The sequence below is a fragment of the Notothenia rossii genome, assembly GCF_949606895.1.
Source record: "Notothenia rossii genome assembly, chromosome: 11".
NCBI lineage: Eukaryota > Metazoa > Chordata > Actinopteri > Perciformes > Nototheniidae > Notothenia > Notothenia rossii.
In genome coordinates this window covers 31,948,499-31,954,613 of record NC_136910.1, presented here as the reverse complement: position 1 = coordinate 31,954,613, position 6,115 = coordinate 31,948,499, and positions in this window count along the sequence as shown.

Below are 6,115 nucleotides of genomic sequence, written 5' to 3'. Positions count from 1 at the left end.
GCACGACTTCAACGTCACGCCAACTTAAGATCGTTTCAACTGACTTTCGCGCGCTTGCATATTTTAACAAAGCTTTTCCTTTTAGCCAGTACTAGCCACACTGAATTTAACTAGAAGTCATGACTGCGGTCAACTCAGCCGTCTCTCGCATTTCCTTGGTCAAATGAGCAGAGCTTCATTTTTGAGTGCGCGATTAATAGTGTCTTTACGGTAATCGCCTAGAAGCGGCGCTGACGGTAGTACACGAGTAAAATAATGCATGTTTTTGTGCTATATTTTTCGATAAAAATATGTTTTACCATTAGTTCTTAATAAAACTGACACTGTTGAACTCAGTACTAGTTTGACTGCTACCAACAATAAAATGAAGTACTTTTAATGTGTACTTTTTCAGTTATTCTCCGTCAAACTCCCCTCCTGAGAACAAATTCAAGCCACTTATGCTATATTTGGTGAGGGATAAAATGATTTTTAGCCTTAAGTTCTTAATAAAATGGGTACTGTTGGACTCAGTACTTGTTAAACTACTACCACAAATACAATGAAGTACTTTTACTGTGTACTATTTGAGAAATACTCGTTTAAACTCCTGTCCAGAGTAGTACAATAATGCATGTTTTCTGCCATCTTTGATGAGAGATAAAAAGATTTTTTGCAATAAGTTCTTAGTGAAATTGATACTGTTGAACTCAGTACTACTTGGACTAGTACCACAAGTACAATGAAGTACTTTTACTGTGTACTTTTTGAGTAATCCTTTGTCAAACTCCACCCCTGAGTACAATAATGCATGTTTTCTGCCATCTTTGATGAGAAATAAAATAATTTTTTGCAATAAGTTCTTAATGAAATTGGTACTGTTGGATTCAGTAGGCTACTACTTGGACTACTACCAAAAGTACAATCAAGTACTTTTACTGTGTACTTTTTGAGAAATACTAGTTTAAACTCCTGTCCTGAGTACACAAATTAATGTATTCTGCTATCTTTGATGAGATAAAATGATTTTTTGCAATAAGTTCTTAATAAAATTGATACTGTTGAACTCAGTACTACTTGGACTAGTACCACAAGTACAATCAAGTGTTTTTAGTGTGTAGTTTTTGAGTAATACTCGTTTAAACTCCTGTCCTGAGTACACCTGGGGGGTATACTACGAAGCTAACTCCAGGGAAAACTCGGAGTTTCCGGTCCTACGAAGCTGGTTCTCTTTTTAGCAGGCTAGATCTCCATGGTAACTTAAGCTGTGCGGCTAACCAGGGGGGTATACTACGAAGCAGGATTTTCGTTTAGCAAGATAACTTCTGGGATTTCCGGTACTACGAAGCTGGTTCACTTTTTAGCAGGCTAGATCTCCATGGTGACTTATCCTGGAACCTAGTCTGTGCTCCGAAGCAGGATAGGTTCCAGGATAAGAGATCAACTCAGCGAAAGCACCACGCCTGCTGACCAATCAGAGCTCAGGGTGCGGAGGAAAGACAGTTTAAACTGCCGTTGCTTTTATCCTGGATAAAGTGTTTAAGTCATGGTTGTTTAAAGTTTAACTTCTTCATATTTGACTAATATTATAGTTGACTTTTCATTCAGGAAGTATGACGCTTCTCCATGTTTGTGATTGGTCGAATGCTCCAAATACCACCCCTTTCATGTGAACGCGCACCTAACTAGATAGGACACGGCTGGCTTGAGCGAACGAGTTGATAGCCAGCGTTGTAGGACAGTTTAGCGAGAGCGGCTTTGTTTTGGATTAAGTCAACCGGCTAACTCAAAACATATCCAGGATAGGTTGAACTAGATTCGTAGTATACCCCCCAGGTTTGAAATGCTGAAGAACACCAGAATCCCGTACTATTTCTTTGTCACTTGTTGATCCTGGGTATAGTTTGCTGCAGTATGTGAGGAGTAGTTTGAAGGAGTGCATGCCATGGTAAGCAGAGTGGGTCTCTTTCTGGATATCCATTTGCTTGGGGATAGCCATTTTGATGTCCGTACAATCTACTATCATTCTGCAGTTTTGGATTTGCCGAAATGAAGAAGGCAAGCTGGTTTTTTTTTTCTCCCGGCTGGGAACATGCGAAGACCTGTGGGGCTGCAACCCGGAGCAAAGCAACAAACCAATGCGTAGCAATAGTAGCTAAGCTAACGAAACGAACTGCCGAGTAAAATTGGAAAACACAGGTAATTAATTATTCTATCATTTGTAAAACTACGGTGTTAAAAACGACAATTTAAAAAAATTCAGATTCTAAATGGTCCAAGTTGAAGCGTTTGTTTGAACAGTTTGCAGGAGGCAGGTACTTATGGGCTCAGAACAGTCTCATAATGCACACAGAAGGATTCACACTTGTATTTCCGGATCCACACTTGTGTTTTTCAATGCACACACAAATGTGTTCCATTTCATATACATGTCAATAAAATCTAAATACAGAAAAAGGTTTTACATATGTATTTTTGATCCTCCACGGTCAGCCGATTCGTACTTGTAATTTCTCTCATCTATAGCCAATCAGATGTCTCCTCCAGTCTAAGCCAATCACATGAGCGCGCCCCCACGAGGACGGCTGCAGTCGAATAGTCCATTTAGCGTAAGAACCTTCCTAACGGAGTGAAAATTACCCGGAAGTACGTCAGTGGCAGCCATGATAAGTGCAGTTCGAATTCTCTAGAATGATAGGAAAGGAGGTTTCAAACTTCCTTTATAACCTCCTTTAGCTTAGGAACCACTGGACCTCCCTAACCGAAAGGAGAGGAGAAAATGCTGCCCAACAATGCCTTGCAGCCGCAGCATTTGACGTCACACAACAGTCGGCCGTTCACGGACACAAACGATTATGACGGAGAAATTATATCATGAAAGTTACGGTGCTTATTAAGCATTTTAAAAAGTATGTGGTAAGTTGCCAAAGTGCTTTGTTTTGAACGTTCATCAGTATTATAATCAAAAAGAGAAATATGAACGTTAGTTTTTACTGAAATGATCAAATAAAGTCAACATTTCACTGAGCTGTGTGGGGTTTGTTCAACTTTTAAAAGATGTTTGAATGGTGATATACGTATATATTATATATGTTAAAGACTAACGTTTATAATAAATACATTTGTATTGATTTTAAGATATTTTCATAGTTCATACAATCATACTGGGATCATTTGTATTAATGTGGACCGGAGGGAGAGGGTGACGAGCATAAGTATCACTTTCATTTTTAATTTCAATTCCAATTTTGGTCATGAAGAATATGTTTCTCTGTTGTCCCCGTTCATAAAGCATAACACAACAGCATTAGAGCACGGTGCAGAGTCTCTAGATGAGTTTACAGTAGTCCCTCGTTCTTATTAAACATCCATGTTGTAGTCCGCTGTATAGAAAACTGTAGTTTCCATAGTTTCCCCACAGCAGAAGACGCACAAAATGACGTCCGCTGGCGCATCATAAACACGTCGGATAGTGAAAGTGCAGTCGGATTCTCTAAAGCACCGCAGTCTCTTCTCCTAAATCCTTTTGAATTCTCCTATCCACTATCCCTTAACCCCGAGACGTTTCACTCAGAGGTCAAGGAATAGGAGATAGGGTTAGAATTTAGGAGCTGATTTTTAAACTATCCGAACGCAACCCAGGATTTCTTGCAACACTTCATATACGCATTTTGCGCATTCCGGTCAGCTCGCTAAACAGAGGGCGGAGCTTCAGGTGATCATGTAGAGCTGCGTGTCTCCGTCAGACTCAGCAGCTGATCTGATCTCTCTCTCGCGTCCGGTTATACTTCACTCGCGTGTATGTCCATATCGATCAAATCCAGCTTTCCTGATCGGCCTTTATAGAGAGCACCAATCAAACTATTAAGAGTGAATATCGGCCGATAATGACCGGTGGGGCTCCCCCCGTTGACAGTTCACTGTCTAGAGCCGCATTCACACCGCAGGACTTTCCCTGGTACTTTGGTTCTTTAGTTCCGTTAGTACCAATAATGTCGCGTTCACACCGCCGGGACTACTCAGTGCCGGGAACTCTTTTGGCCATTTTCAGTCCCTGCTAGAGAGGTGGTACGGACCTGGTGATAAAAGAGTGCCAATTTCTATTATATTTCTATTGGCTGGGCGAATTGCAAACCACGCCCCGTTAGACTGAATTTTTTTTGTTAGGCAAAACCACATCCACATGTTAGGCAAAACCACATCCACACCTGAGCGAGTAGTTTTTTTGTACTTTAAAGCAGTTATGACCACACGTACTACAACACCGGAGCGGAACTCCATCATGTCTAAGGTCGGAAAGTAAACAAACGCCTCATGTACAGCGGGTGGGCTTTATACCCCCTCCCTCGTGTAGTTCTTCTTCTCTCGTTTTTTTTTGTACTTGCCGTGAAGTGGTTTTGCGGCCTGCCAGTAAACCCAGAGAAGAAGAAGACGAAGTGACGTCAGCGTAATCTTGCCTCAGGGAAAGTACTGCGGTGTGAATGCGATTGGCACTAGCCCCCTGGTGGATTCAGTGCCATGGTACTTTAGTACCGGCAAAGTCCTGCGATGTGAAAGCGGCTTAGCACTGGCTTCGTAGTGCACTGATCGATTAGGCTAAGCTAACCTGTAGCTGCTCCCTCCACACTCACAACAACTTCATACAGACATAAATAAAGCAGCTGTATTGGCTATACAGGAAACACACATTTAAAACGGTTTTGTCTGCCATTTTTGCGTACACACAAGCATTCATCAATGGTTTGGAAAGTGGCGCTGTACCTTAATAATATAAGGGCTTGTATTTGCGTGCATTTCCTGTTCGGAAAGTGGCAATGTACTGAGAGTGGAGGTGTCCTGAGATTAGCGCCTGCAGGCTCCATGAACCTGTCAGCTCCGGACTGCGCAAAATGCGTACATGAAGCGCTACGTCATGAACGCAAGAAATCTACCCTTGTGGGGGCGCGCTCATGTGATTGGCTTAGAATTGAGAAGACATCTGATTGGCTATAGATAGAAAAATTACAAGTAGCGTCAGGGGAGTCTAAAAAAAAACACACACGAATGCACAGCGATCCGTGCTCAGAAAGCGGTTTGTGTTTGTAGGTTCAGGTGATTTAAACGGAAAACAAATATGTAAAACTTTTTTCTGTATTTTGATTTTATTTACATGTATATGAAACGGAACACATTTGTGTGTGCATTGAAAAACACAGGTGTGGATCCGGAAATACAAGTGTGAATCCTTTTGTGTGCATGTGTGTATTATGAGACTGTTCTGAGCCCATAGGTACTTGCTTTCAAGCAGAACAGGGCAAACAAGGAGTGTTTACGTGTTCGGCGTAATGACGTACCACGGCCTCAACAACTTCTGTAGTCCTATTCAGCCACTTGTTAACAACCATCGTTTTTTCAGACACGTAAACTCTTCAAAAATCACCAGTGGGGTCACTGCTGATGTATGTAACGTCGTAGAAAAAAACGTGATCCGTCTCTTAAATGTGTGTCAACCACAGACCTTATTTCGAGCTATTTTCCAAAATCCTATTGAGAAATTGCATTGCTTTTATCGAAGGAACTGGAAGTGGTAAAAATGCTAACTTACTTCCGGGTTTCAGGACGCGTCACTGTGGCACTCTATTCTCTATCCTTTTTGCTATACAAGTGTATCTCTGAAAGAATTTCTTAATTTCCGTACTTTAGTATTGAATACCTCTTATTTAATATATAAATGACATTGTGTTAACCCTACTGTCCTCTCCCCTGCTTACTGCATTTCTTACTCTACTTTGTAAAGAATAAATATCACTAGACCCCTCTGTATAAGTATAACGATCCTCGATGCTCTTATTTTCTATGACAATAATATTAATTCACTTGTGAAACTTTGTATTTTTCACTGTGCCACCTGCTTTGTTTGAGTTTCTTCAACCTGTGTTCTCTGTATATTTTTCTATTCAACCCTTTCTTTAATTGAGCACACTCGCCAGGATGGTCTTTCTCACCATTATGCTTCACAGCTAAATTGGGTATTTTTCTTTCTGTGGCTGATGCCTTTATTAACACCTGTTTTAATCACAATTGATTATTGTTATGTAAGGATCACAATGACCATGACCTTTCCTCTGATGCATCCAGTTTAAAGCGAGTACTTTTC